The sequence below is a fragment of the Hippopotamus amphibius genome, chromosome 6 (genome assembly GCF_030028045.1).
Source record: "Hippopotamus amphibius kiboko isolate mHipAmp2 chromosome 6, mHipAmp2.hap2, whole genome shotgun sequence".
Lineage (NCBI taxonomy): Eukaryota > Metazoa > Chordata > Mammalia > Artiodactyla > Hippopotamidae > Hippopotamus > Hippopotamus amphibius.
In genome coordinates this window covers 153,396,708-153,412,392 of record NC_080191.1, presented here as the reverse complement: position 1 = coordinate 153,412,392, position 15,685 = coordinate 153,396,708, and positions in this window count along the sequence as shown.

The window sequence follows — 15,685 nt, the reverse complement described above, 5'->3', positions numbered from 1 at the left end:
GAGAACATCAGAGGTGTCTAAGGACAAACCACGCTAACAGCAAGCAGCATGGAAACGTGATTTTGAATCAAGCAGTCGACTTGGAATCAGGAACTGGGCCCTTTAGACCTGACTCTTCCACTTAGCAGCTCTGTAGCCCTGAGCAAGTCAAGGAAGTTTTCTCCATGTGTCTTCCTCATCTCTAAAGAGTGGGTTGGATTATTTAACGTCTTGGTTCTCTTCCCATATTAATATTCTATTTTTAAGGCAAATTCCATTAAATATGAGGTACTATGAATTGAAAAAAAATTCAAGTGCGACATAAATCTAAATCATGAACAAGAAAACTTGAGCTAAGAGCTCAGTAGGTCCTTCCCCAAAGTACAAATAACTACTGCAGAATATCGCAGCCAGCCAGGCGTGATCTCGTCATCTGCCCTCAAGCATAGCAACCTCAGTTTTGGCCTCTCTGCCTTCCCACCCACTCCCAGGACAACATCTGACCTGAATTACAGGGGAGACTTGGAATTTGCAACCATATTACCTAGTAATATGCCTAACCATTTCCAGAAATATAAATATCAGGCGCAGCATGACAGGTCAGGGTTGAGTCAGCCGGGAAAGCAGCACACATTAGCTAGTCAGGCCACAGGAAACTTTGATTGAGAAACCTGAAACCTTTTGTCTGCATCTCTCATTTTCTGGGCCACTCATGGATTCAGACGAGAATCGTTTGAGCCTGGCCTTGAAGCAGCTGTACTCAGTTAAAATGAGTTTGGCCAGCCTGGCAAAGAAGACACACCCCACCCCCCATCACACCAAAGAAATTGCCTAATAAAAAGCCCTGGCTCCTGACAACACAGATTTGAAGGGTTGGAAGGAATGTTAGCAATAATTGAGGACAAACCCTTATTTTCTAGGTGAGAAAGAGCCTCGAACATCCAGAAATATACTTCTCACTGACACCTGAAATATGAAATATTTTATACTAACAAGGAATCTTTCCTTGTTGTAGTTTGGGTGCATTGTTGGTACTATCTCTGTCACATACAGAGAAGTGGAACTTCTGAATCACAACAACTAATTTCTCTCCTTATGAAACATTTCCACAGAAAAATCTCTTTTGAGTCTCACCAAAACAAACAAACCCTAGAAAGTAGATATTATACTTCTCCTTTAGAAACAAGAAAACTGGGCCAAAATCGCACAGCTATGAAATGACAGGGCCAGAATTTGAATAGAAGTCTTATGTTTTCAAATCCCAGATTCTTTCCACCACCCTACAGCTGCTACCACAAAGGTGTATAGCCCAAGTAACACAGCAAAGACCTCAAGGGTCTGTAAAATGATTTACTAAGGTCAACATACATCCAGTACAGACTGTCTGGCCAAACCAGTTGTTTTCTGTCAACATCCAGGCTGACGCGGAAGAACCAGTTGGTTAAATATTTTGAATATCAACCTTGTTATTACTGGCCATCATAGTAGACACACGCATGGTAAGCAAGGTAAATGAATTCTCATTGACCAGGGATAAATCTCACTCAGCCCAGTGGCAAATATCTGAAATTCCATTAAGAACTCCACCCACTACCTGTGAAAATATTTTCTAAGCACATAATAATTACTGACATATGTAGCACTGAAGGAAAGATCTGAAAGCTGAGCTTTTAACAGGAAGGATAGAGAACACAAGATCTCTGGGGTCCAGAGGAAAAAGAGAAAAGAACTGACAAAGCAAGCAGGAGAAAAAAGAAAAATTCAGAGCAGGAAGGTAGGGCTCCTAGATAGGACAGAAACATTTGCTGACATCTTTGTAGACGTCAGTCTCAGTGGTCGATGCTTTCTCATTCATTATCTAATGTTGGTCATTAAGCTCCTATGATATTGATATTAACCCCATATTACAGATGAGAAAGCTAAGTCTCAAAAGTCAGTCTCTCCTATTTTTAATTTTGTCTCAGGCCAATCCTTCAATTTTTACCTCCTAAGTTATTGTCTCAAGTATTTATTAATCGCATATACCACCCTTGTGTAATGTCCTGGGTAGAGTGTCTTGCTTTCTAGGTGGAAATGGAGACAGTGAGACTGTGTGATACAGCCAAGTATGAGAAAGAAGGACTAACTGGCATTCTGAAAACCATCCCTCATCTCACTAATATTTTAAGTATTTCTAAAGCTACACTGAAGCATATCTGTACAATAAAATTCTGTGCTGTCATTAGAAATGATACTGTGTGTCTGAGTTTTTGTTGACATTGAAACTTTTCATGATAGGGGATGAAGAGTACAATTCTACTGCAGTGTAAAACAATGAGGCACATGTTACATATGAGTGTGTGTGTGCTCACACAAGCGTGTAAAGAGAGAGAGAAAAAGAAAAAGAAAGGAAAGAAAAGCAGGAGGGGTTGGTGAAGAAAAGGAAGTAATAGGACGTTATTAACCTACAAATAGGTTAACAGCAGACATCCCTGGCAGGGAAATGAGGAGTGATTTCTTTTTTCTTTTTTCTTTTTAGTTCATTTCTTCACATTTATACAGTGACAAAAGTATTACTTGCATAATTTAAAAAAAATGATCAGTTAAGGGGAAAAAAAGTATCAATCACAGCTAGATTCTCATTGGAGAGACAGAGAGATGGAAAAGTAAGGTATTCTAATGATACCAAAGAGTCTTGGGGGGTAAGGGTCACAGTTTGATAACTATGAAAAATGTTACAAACATGATACTTTGGTATAGAAAATGCTGGGTTCTTCTCCTGGACTGATGAGCTGCAAGAGTTCTTGTCAGGCATTATTATTCAGGCAAAGGTGGAGACACAAATTTGTGTTTACTCCAAAAAGGGAAAAAAGAGCAAAAAAAAAAAAAAAACTAACTTGAAACTTTTCCAATAGCATATACTTTTTTATTATGTTATTAATCTTTAAAGAATATCTTAATAAGTTACACAAGAGAACTGAAGCTTACAGGCTCTTTGGTGGAGCTAATGGTGGACTCTGGAAAGGCTCATGCCAATAGCACTTCTCAGCACCACTGCTGCCAGTGCCCCTGTCTCCTCAGTGAGCCACAGCTGCCCCCACCTCTGCAAGCAACCCTCCAACAACAGCAGTCTGAGGCTTGGACAGTCTTCTATAAACACCTCTATTGCCAGGACAAGCAACCCCAAAAGTTTGGACAACCATGAGGAAACAAAGAAACACCATGCAGGCAAAGGAGCAGGAAAAAACCCCACAAGACCAAATAAATGAGGAGGAAATAGGAAAAATGCCTGAAAAAGAATTTAGAGTAATGATAGTAAAAATGATACAAAATCTCAATAACAAAATAGAGAAAGTACAAGAAACAGTTCATAAGAACTCAGAAAAACAAACAGCAATGGATAACAAAATAACTGAAATTAAAAATACTCTAGATGCTATAACCAGCAGAATGACTGAGGCAGAAGAACGAATAAGTGAGTTGGAAGATAGAATGGGTGAAATAACTGCCACAGAGCAGGAAAAAGAAAAAAGAATAAAAAGAATAGAAGACAGTCTCAGAGACCTCAGTGATAACATTAAGCATACCAACATTCGAATTATAGGCATCCCAGAAGAAGAAGAAAACAAGAAAGGGTCTGAGAAAATATTTGAAGAGGTTCTAGTGGAAAACTTCCCCAACATGGGAAAGGAAATAATTAACCAAGTCCAAGAAGCACAGAGAGTCCCATACAGAATAAACCCAAAGAGAAATACACCAAGGCACATATTAATCAAACTAACGACAATTAAACACAAAGAAAACATATTAAAAGCAGCAAGAGAAAAGCAACAAACAACATATAAGGGAAAACTCATAAGGATAACAGCTGACCTTTCTACAGAAACTCTGCAGGCCAGAAGGGAATGGCAGGATATACTGAAAGTCCTGAAAGAGAGAAACCTACAGCCAAGAATACTCTACCCAGCAAGAATCTCATTCAGATTTGAGGGAGACATCAACAGCTTTCCAGACAAGCAAAAGTTAAGAGAATTCAGCACCACCAAACCAGCCTTACAACAAGTGCTAAAGGAACTTCTCTAAGTAGGAAACACAAGAAAAGGAAAACACCTACAAATACAAACCCAAAACAATTCAGAAAATGGTCATTGGAACACACATGTCAATAATCATCTTGAATGTAAATGGATTAAATGCTCCAACCAAAAGACACAGACTGGCTGAATGGATACAAACACAAGACCCTTCTATATGCTGCCTACAAGAAACCCACTTCAGACCAAGGGATACATATAGACTGAAAGGAAAGGGATGGAAAAAGATATTCCATGCAAATGGAAGTCAAAAGAAAGCTGGAGTAGCAAGACTCATATCAGACAAATTAGACTTGAAAGGAAAGACTATTAAAAGAGACAAGGAAGGACACTACATAATGATCAAGGGATCCATCCAAGAAGAACATATCACAATGGTAAATATCTATGCCCCCAACATAGGAGCACCTCAATACATAAGGCAAATGCTAACAGCTATAAAAGGGGACATCGACAGGAACACAATAATAGTGGGAGACTTGAACACCCCACTTACATCAATGGACAGATCATCCAAACAGAAAATAAATAAAGACACACAAGCTTTAAATGACACATTAGACCATCTCGACTTAATTGATATTTATAGGACATTCCATCCAAAAACGGCAGACTACACTTTCTTCTCAAGTGCACACGGAACATTTTCCAGGATAGATCACATCTTGGGTCGCAAATCAAACCTCAGCAAATTCAAGAAAACTGAAATCATATCAAGCATCTTCTCAGACCACAACACCATGAGACTAGATATCAATTACAGGAAAAAAAAATGCAAAAAATACAAACACATGGAGGTGAAACAATTCACTCTTAAACAACCAAGGAATCACTAAAGAAATCAAAGAGGAAATCAAAGAATATCTAGAAACAAATGACAACGAAAACACGACAACCCAAAACCTATGGGATGCAGCAAAAGCAGTTCTAAGAGGGAAGTTTACAGCAATACAGTCCTACCTTAAGAAACAAGAAAATGATCGAATAAACAACCTAACCTTACACCTAAAACAACTAGAGAAAGAAGAACAAAGAAATCCCAAAGTGAGCAGAAGGAAAGAAATCATAAAGATCAGAGCAGAAAGAAATGAAAAAGAAAGGAAGGAAACGACAGCCGAAATAAATAAAACTAAAAGCTGGTTCTTTGAGAAGATTAACAAAATTGATAAACCATTAGCCAGACTTATCAAGAAAAAAAGGGAGAAGATGCAAATCAACAGAATTAGAAATGAAAAAGAAGTAACAACGGACACCTCAGAAATACAAAACATCATGAGAGACTACTACAAGCAACTATACGCCAATCAATTGGATAACCTGGAAGAAATGGATAAATTCTTAGAAAAATACAATCTTCCAAGACTGAACCAGGAAGAAATGGAAACCATGAACAGACCAATCACAAGCATGGAAATTGAGGCAGTGATTAAAAATCTCCCAACACACAAAAGCCCAGGGCCAGATGGGTTCACGGGTGAATTCTATCAAACATTTCGAGAAGAGCTAACACCTATCCTTCTCAAACTCTTCCAAAATATTGCAGAAGGCGGAAGACTCCCAAACTCATTCTACGAGGTCACCATCACCCTGATACCAAAACCAGGCAAAGATATCACAAAAAAAGAAAATTACAGACCAATATCACTGATGAATATAGATGCAAAAATCCTCAACAAAATACTAGCTAACAGACTGCAACAGCACATTAAAAAAATCATACACCATGATCAAGTGGGGTTTATCCCTGGGTTGCAAGGATTCTTCAATATATGCAAATCAATCAACGTGATACATCATATCAACAAATTGAAGGATAAAAATCATATGATCATCGCAATAGATGCAGAAAAAGCTTTTGACAAAGTTCAACATCCATTTATGATAAAAGCTCTCCAGAAAATGGGCATAGAAGGAAATTACCTCAACATAATAAAAGCCATATATGACAAACCAAAAGCCAACATCGTTCTCAATGGGGAAAAACTGGAAGAATTCCCTCTAAGAACAGGAACAAGACAAGGGTGTCCACTCTCACCACTATTATTCGACATAGTTTTAGAAGTTTTAGCCACAGCAATCAGAGAAGAAAAAGAAATAAAAGGAATCCAAATTGGAAAAGAAGAAGTAAAATTGTCACTCTTTGCTGATGACATGATATTATATATAGAAAACCCTAAAGACTCTACCAGAAAACTGCTAGCACTCACTGATGAGTTTAGTAAAGTAGCAGGATACAAAATTAATGCACAGAAATCTCTTGCATTCCTATACACTAACAACGGAAGAGCAGAAAGAGAAATTAAGGAAACTCTCCCATTCACCATTGCAACAAAAAGAATCAAATACCTAGGAATAAACTTGCCTAAGGAGGCAAAAGATCTGTATGCAGAAAACTTTAAGACATTGATGAAAGAAATCAAAGACGACACAAACAGATGGAGGGACATACCATGTTCCTGGATTGGAAGAATCAACATCGTGAAAATGACTGTACTACCTAAAGCAATTTACAGATTCAATGCAATCCCGATCAAATTACCAATGGCATTTTTCACAGAAGTAGAGCAAGAAATCTTACGATTTGTATGGAAACGCAAAAGACCCCGAACAGCCAAAGCAATCTTGAGAAGGAAAAATGGAGTTGGTGGAATCAGGCTTCCTGACTTCAAACTATACTACAAGGCCATAGTGATCAAGACAGTATGGTACTGGCACAAAAATAGAAAGGAAGACCAATGGAATAGAATAGAGAACTCAGAAGTAAACCCAAACACATATGGGCACCTTATCTTTGACAAAGGAGGCACGAATATACAATGGAAAAAAGACAGCCTCTTCAAGAAGTGGGGCTGCGAAAATTGGACAGCAACAGGTAAAAGAATGAAATTAGAACACTTCCTAACACCATACACAAAAATAAACTCCAAATGGATTAAAGACCTACATGTAAGGCCAGACACTATAAAACTCCTAGAGGAAAACATAGGCAGAACACTCTATGACATACATCAAAGCAACATCCTTTTTGACCCACCTCCTAGAATCATGGAAATAAAATCAAGAATAAACAAATGGGACCTCATGAAACTTAAAAGCTTTTGCACAGCGAAAGAAACCATAAACAAGACTAAAAGGCAACCCTCAGAATGGGAAAAAATAATTGCCTATGAAACAACGGACAAAGGATTAACCTCCAAAATATACAAGCAGCTCATGAAGCTTCATACCAAAAAAGCAAAGAACCCAATCCACAAATGGGCAGAAGACCTAAATAGACATTTCTCCAAAGAAGACATACAGATGGCCAACAAACACATGAAAAGATGCTCAACATCACTCATCATAAGAGAAATGCAAGTCAAAGCCACAATGAGGTATCACCTCACACCGATCAGAATGGCCATCATCACAAAATCTGGAAACAACAAATGTTGGAGAGGGTGTGGAGAAAAGGGAACTCTCCTGCACTGTTGGTGGGACTGTAAGTTGGTACAGCCACTATGGAAAACAATTTGGAGGTTCCTTAAAAAACTACAAATAGAACTACCATATGATCCAGTAATCCCATTACTGGGCATATACCCAAAGAAAACCATAATCCCAAAAGAAACATGTACCATCATGTTTATTGCAGCACTCTTTACAATAGCCAGGACATGGAAGCAACCTAAATGCCCATCAACAAATGAATGGATAAAGAAGATGTGGCATATATATACAATGGAATATTACTCAGCTATAAAAAGGGATGAGATGGAGCTATATGTAATGAGGTGGATAGAGCTACAGTCTGCCATACAGAGTGAAGTAAGTCAGAAAGAGAAAGACAAATATTGTATGCTAACTCACATATATGGAATCTAAAAATGGTACTGATGAACTCAGTGACAAGAACAAGGACGCAGATGCAGAGAATGGACTGGAGAACTCGAGGTTTGGGAGGGGGCGTGGGGTGAAGGGGAAGCTGAGACAAAGCGAGAGAGTAGCACAGACATATATATACTACTATCTGTAAAATAGATAGTCAGTGGGAAATTGTTGTATAACAAAGGGAGTCCAACTCGAGGATGGAAGATGCCTTAGAGGACTGGGGAGGGGAGGGTGGGGGGGACTCAGGGAGGGGAGTCAAGGAAGGGAGGGAATATGGGGATATGTGTATAAAAACAGATGATTGAACTTGGTGTACCCCCCAAAAAATAATAAATAAATAAAAAACAAAACAAAAAAAAACAAAAAACAACATAAAAAAAATAAGTTACACAAGTAGCTTCATATGTGAATATTAGTTACAGATTTTCTGAATACATTGCACTTAATAGATATTTATTAAGTACCTATTATTTGTTTAGCACTCTACTATGCCAGGATTTAATCATTCCTGAGATTTTCTTCAGGACTATTCAACCTGTATGAGGGGTAAGAGGGTACTTGGCATTGGACTCTTAAGAAGCACCACCTCACTCCAGAAAAACGGCCCTCCAGTGACAAGGAAGACCTATTTTTACTCCTTAAACTACTGAGAAAAATAACCCATCAGCTGCAATGTGCAACACAGAAGATAAATTAAAAACAAAACAAATAAATAAAGCAAAACAAAAACACTGTAAGGAAGAGCTATAACGTGTGCTGTTTCTTTACCTCCCACTGGTTTGCACCAACAGAGGGAGAAATGGATGACTGAACTCAGAGTATTTTATTAAATTAAAATTCCTCAAAACCGAAAAAGCATTCTCTTGATTATGGTGTACATTACCATAAAAGATAAAGTCTAGGAGCCAGTTTCTAGTCCACAGTTGATTTAGAATCCAAAGGATGCTAAGAAAATAGAAGTTATCATTGAATGCTTTTCATTTCCCTCTGGTCACATAATTCTAATGAGTTCAATTTGGGGCTCCATCTATTTATTTCAGCAATGTACACGTGGGAGTTTTGCCACAAAATTATTTACAGTGGGGAGCCTCAAAATTACTTAGCTCTTCAAAACTTGAGTGGCCGTTTAAATGTACTCTTGATAAGAATGTCTTTCAGCATGAAATACAATGCCTTGGGCTTAGTAGGTATTTCATAAACATGTTAAAGGAAAGTGCTGATTTGGTAAGATCTACACCAATTATCGATTCAGGGCTATGCCAAGATCTCAGGCACTGAAAGAAAGAGAAGTTAGAAATAGATTTCTTAAATGCATAGCAAACTGTTAATAGTATTTAGTATGACAGGAGCATAAACTAACTTGATAAATGAGGAAACTATTAGCACACAAAGTACAAGGGAAGTGGAAAAAAGAAACACATGGAAAGGTCAGGCCTATCGTTGGTTCTCAGGAACAACTATAACCAGAACCAGAACCTCAGGCAATACCAATTCTCTCCCCACCTCTCATTTCTGCTTTTCTAGGTAGTGACTTTACTCTCCCCCACCGGCTTCCTCTATTTGGAGGGAAACATGGATACGGCCATGAAAACCCCTCATCCTACAGCTTTTCTCTCTAAAAAGAGTTAACTCATCCCAGTTTTAGTAAGAAAAACCCGTGAGTGACCTAACCAGATTCAAGGGCCCACCCATCAACTGTGTCTAGAGGAGCAGGTATTCCTCCTGTATCCCCACAATTAGAGCAAGGAAAGGAACAGTTATCAGGAAAACGGAGGTGCTTCCTCCAGAAGGAAGGAGGAAGGGATGCAGCACAAAGCAGCAGATGCTCATAGCAGATTAAAATTAAAACTGTGATGGTACATGCAAACAAGTCATTTTTTGTTAGTAGGTATCTTTATTATTATTATTATTATTATTATTATTATTATTATTATTATTATTGTAAAATGGCAATGTGAATTTAAGCCTGCCACAGGTGATAAATGGAGCTATGACAAGTCTATAGTTTTTGTAAAAAAAAAAAAAATTACTAAGGTATAGTGGAAATGCAATGAAATATACATATTAAAATGCATAAAGTGAAACATTTTAATACATATATAGAACCATGAAACCATCACCAGAATAAGAAAATGAACCAGTCCATCACCTCCCAAAGTTTCCTCCTGTCTCCTGCAGTCCTTCTCTCTTATCTCCTTTCTGTCACTATAGTTTGCAGTTCCTAGAATTTTGTATAAATGTGGAGTCATACAGTATGTACTCTTTCTTGTCTGATTTACTTCACTCAGAATAATTATGTGAGATTAACCCATGTTGTGCCACGTATCCATAGTTTGTTTCTTTTCACTGCTGAGTAGGATTCTATTGCTTACAGACTGATTGTGCCCCGCCCCCTCCCTGCCCAATTCACAAGTTGAAGCTTAACCTCCATCACCTCAGAATTCAACTGCATTTGGAGACATCTTTTGAAGAGGTAAAGTTAAAATGGGGTCCTTAGGTTGGTTCCTGATCCAACACGATTTGCGTCCTTATGAGAAGAAGGAATTAGGATACACAGAGAGGTGAGCACACACAGAGTAAAGACCTGTTAGGATGAGGCAAGAAGGCAGCCGCCTATAAGCCAAGGAGAGAAACCAAATCTGCCAACACCTTCCTCTTGGGCTTCTAGCTTCCAGAACTGTCAGAAAACACATTTCCCTTGTTTTAGCCACCCAGTCTGTAGCAGTGTTACAGCAGCCCTAGTAAACTAATATATAGAGATGTACCATAATTTGTTTGTTATCCTATTGATAGGCATTTGGGTTGTTTCTCATTTGGAGTTACTACAAATAAAGCTGCTATGAAAATTCACATACAAATCTTTGTACACATATAAGCTATTACTTCTCTTAGGTCAATACCTAGGTATTTAGGCCTAGGTCATATGGCAAGTGTTATAGTGGTTTGGCCAAAACGTTCATTCGTTCTTCTGTAAGATGTTACAGAAAAACCCAAACGAATTTTTTGGCCAACACGAGAACAAACCACCAGTTTTCAAAGGTGGTTGTACTATTTTACATTTAGTACTTCATACTATTTTATATGCGAGAGTTCCAATTATTCCGTATCCTTTCCAAAACTTTGTATAGGCAATCCTTTTATTTTTTTTACTTTATTTTATTTATTTATTTATTTATTGGCTGTGTTGGATCTTCATTGCTGTGCACTGGCTTTCTCTAGTTGCAGTGAGTGGGGGCTACTCTTTGCTGTGGTATTCAGGCTTCTCGTTGCAGTAGCTTGTCTTGTTGCAGAGCATGGGCTCTAGGCATGCCGGGTTCAATAGTTATGTCCTCGGGCTCGAGAGCACAGGATCGGTAGTTGTGGTGCACAGGCTTAGTTGCTCCTTGGCATGTGGGATCTTCCCGGACCAGGGATCGAACCCGTGTTCCCTGCATTGGCAGGTGGATTCTTAACCACTGTGCCACCAGGGAAGTCCAGATCCTTTTATATTTAGGCAATTTAAGAGGTATTCAGCAGCACACTGTCATGGTTTTAACTTGCATTTCCCTAATGACTAATGCATTGGAACATCTTTCACATAGTTACTTACCATCCCTTTATCTTCTCTGATGAAGTGTCAAAGTTCTCAACTCAATTTTTTAATTGACATGGTAATTTTTTTTCTTTAGCTCTTTATTGGAATATAATTGCTTTACACTCTTGTACGAGTTTTTGAGGTACACCAAAGTGAACCAGCTGTATTTATACATGTATCCCCATATCCCCTCCATCCCATGACTCTCTCCCACCCTCCCTGTCCTGGCCCTCTAAGGCATCACCCATCCTTGAGTTGATCTCCCTTTGTAATACAGCAACTTCCCACTAGCTATGTATTTTACAGCTGGTAATGTATATATGTCTATGCTACTCTCTCACTTTGTCCCAGCTTCCCCTTCGCCCCACCCCCCCAACCCTGTGTCCTCCAGTCCATTCTCTGCATCTGCATCTTTTTTCTTGCCCTGTCACTGGGTTCATCAGTAGACATGGTAATTTTTTATTGAATGCCTGATATTGTAAAATTTACCATTTTAGAATTGATTACTTTTGTATTCCTACAAGTATTTTGAGTTTTGTCCTGGGATGCAGGTAAATTACATGTTAAAAGTTTAATCCTTTTGGATCTTGCTTTAAACTCTGTGAGGCAGAACCAGAGCAGTATTCTAGGGCTATTTTGCCCTACTCTTAAGGCAAATCCCTTCTGAGTACTTTAAAGGTCCCAGGTATTATGAGGTTTTCTATTCTGTTAGGTATAGAAACTATCCCAGCTCTGCCTGCACTAACTTTGGGGATTGTTTCCCTTAATTCTTTTGAGTGGTTCTTTCCTCAGACTCACATAATTTCCTCATATGCATATGTGAATCAGTGCTCAACCACATACTTGAGGGGGACTCTGCTCCTCCCCAAAGTTCTATCCAATCTGGTTCTCTCTTATGAAGGCAAGCCACCTTGACCCTCTCAGGTGCCCAGCTCTGTCTCCTCCACTCAGAGGCTGTCCGGCGTCTCCTGGGTCCTCCCTCTCTGTAACAAGGTGCGGCAATTCTCTCCAGGTAGTAAAATGAGGGCCATCACAGAACTAACCTCATTTGTTTCCCATCTTTCAAGGATCACTGTTCTTCGTTGCTGATAATTAATTGCCTTGAAAATCATTTATACACTTGGAGGTTTTTTCTTTTAATTGTTTCAGTTTGGAAGGTAAAATTAGCCCCTGTTATTTCATATTTTTTTCTGAAAGTGGAAGTCTATAGTTCTTTATTCGATATATTATACATATTTATACGTGAAAAGTTATTTGTAATTAGAAGACTTTTTATCTGCCTGGAATCCAAGGTCTCTGCCATATGAAATTTCTGTATTGGTTAAACAGGGATTGGTAAACTTTTTCTAAAAAAAGCCAGATGGTAAATATTTTAGACTTTGTGTGCCGCATATGATTTCTGTTGCATATATTTAAAAAAAAACAACAACCCTTTAAAAATATAGACTCACAAAGAAAACAAACTATGGTTACCAAAGGGGAGAGAGAGGAAGGGAAGAACAAATTAGGAGTACGGGATTAACGGGTACAAAATACTACACATAAAATAGATAAGCACCAAGGATTTACTGTACAGCACAGGAAACTATAATCAACATCTTGTAATAACCTATAATGGAATATAATCTGAAAAAAAAAAACTGAATCACTTTGCTGTATACCTGAAACTAACACAATATCGTAAATCAACCATACTTCCACTTTTTTTTAAATGTAAAAAAAAATTTAAACCATTCTCATGGGCTGTGCAAAAATAAGCCATGAGCTAGACTTGACCTGTGGGCCATAGTCTGTTGACCTTTGAATTAGGATAATTAACCTCTGTAAAAACAAACTTAAAATCTTGTTATTAACAAAACAGACATTTCATTCTCACACGTGTCCCAAATAGGTGTTCTTGATTAGTGGGGCATCTATTCTCACTCTCCACGTCGTGATTCAGGGACACAGATGCCTTCTATCTCCTAGCTCCTTCATTTTCTCACAAAGCTTTTAAGATTGTCATTGTAGCAAAAAATATATGGAGCACTGCACAGGAGAGGTTCTTATGAGCATGTCCTTCTGGTACACCTTCCATTGTTCAGAACGCACATCAGCACATTTAACTGCAAGACAGGCTGGGAAACTTCGTTTTGCGGTGTGCTCAAGAGGAAGAGGAAATAGACGTGGGTGACAGCTAGCTAATTTCCATTATCATGTCCAGTGATTTTAAGTAGCCAAGACCGAGTTATCCAAAGTATACACATCCTTTGCCAGCATATTGTTCGACCTGTTGGTACCAAGTATAACATGCCAGATGATGAGTTTCAATAGCTCCTGTGATCATTACGGCCTATTAATCGTTCATCTTCCTCTGTCTTCTACATAAAATTCACATTCCTCCAGGAGTGATCATGACATATCCTCCCTTTCTCACTTCTCTGTCACTCCATGAAAGAAGCCATTGCAAATGTGACTTCGCCAAACTCAAACCACTAGCTAACGGTAAGATTTCTAAAAGAATTTTGGATCTCGTTACCACAGTGATTTTTTTCCATCCTACCCTGCTGCCTTGCCCCAAAATACTGAGATAGCCACTAACTGGTTGTTCGTCTCTTTGAGGGAAGAACTTTTGTCTTGTTCAAATTCTTTTTATTGCTAATGTCTGGAACACAGCTAAGTGCCCAGAAAGATTTTCTGTATAAATTAATTTTGCACCTAACAATGATTGGTCCATTAAATTCCTACTCATAAAAATTATTACTTCACTTTGAGAATCAGTCACCATTCCAGTTAGTTCAAATTCCCTAATAATTTTCTCACCTTCACTGAGGACTTGCCTATAATATACCCTGTTATCAGTCTGAATTGTTCAGGTGTATAATTATTTTAGGGCACATTATTAAAACAATGAGTATTCCAATTTGACTGGAGCATAGAAAGCATGAAAATAAACAGTATTTCATCTGTTAATTTATTTTAAAAAGAATTGATGAGGGACTTCCCTAGTGGCTCAGTGGTTAAGAATCCTCCTGCCAATGCAGGGGACACAGGTTCAATCCCTGAGCCAGGAAGATCCCACAGGCCGTGGAGCAACTAAGCCCATGCGCCACAACTACTGCGCCTGAGCTCTAGAGCCCGCGAGCCACAACTAGTGAGCCCACATGCTGCAATTACTGAAGCCTGCTCACCTAGAGCTTGTGCTCCACAACAAGAGAAGCCACCGCAATGAGAAGCCCATGCACCACAACAAAGAGTGGCCCCCACTCGCCGCAACTAGAGAAAGCCTGCCGGTAGCAACAAAGACCCAACACAGCCAAAAATAAATAATTTAATTTAATTTAATTTAATTTAATTTAATTTAATTTAAAGAAAAGAAAAGCATTATACTGAAAGAACAAAAGAATGAACGAACGAACGAAAGGGAAAGAAGAAAGAAAGAAAGAAAGAAAGAAAGAAAGAAAGAAAGAAAGAAAGAAGAAGGAAGGAAGGAAGGAAGGAAGGAAGGAAGGAAGGAAGGAAGGAAGGAAGGAAGGAAGGAAGGAAGGAAGAGAGAGAGAGAGAGAGAAAGAAAGGAAGGAAGAAAGAAAGGGAAAGAAAAGAAAGAGAAAGAAAGAATGAACTGATGATAGCAAGGGGTCTCTTGAGAGCTGTAGATAGGATTGACTCAACCCCACCCCACTCCTGACACACAGGCCTCCAATTCAACTTTGTAAGGAGGTCCAAAACCCTCTCCAAATTTCTGCTAATTCATGAGAACTTGTGTTCTCATGCCAACTCCTCTCCCCACCTCCTGGTTCCTATATTCAGTAGCTGTACATGGTCTCTGCCTTGCCCCACCTAAACCCAGGTACCCTGCTCAGTCCTTCACGAGTGCACACAGTCTTAGATACACCAGATCCCTCAGAGGTGGATTTATCTTATAGTTGGTGAGTTGATGATGTTTAAGTCTCAGAACCCCTCACTTATGCAGGCCCCTTTTAAAAATACGTTCCTATTTGCTTCATTTGCTACTTTATGCTCTTTCTCAGAAAGAAGGCCTCCGGAATTCTATAACCTCCAGGCCTCTCAGAACCTGGCTCTCCTCACACCAAGTGCTCAGGGATACCTCCGCAAACATCACTGGAAGCCTCAGGAGTGAAATACCATGGAACTGACCTAGAATCCGCCCTAAGCCTCCTGGTTGACTCCCCTTCCTCTCCCCTCTATT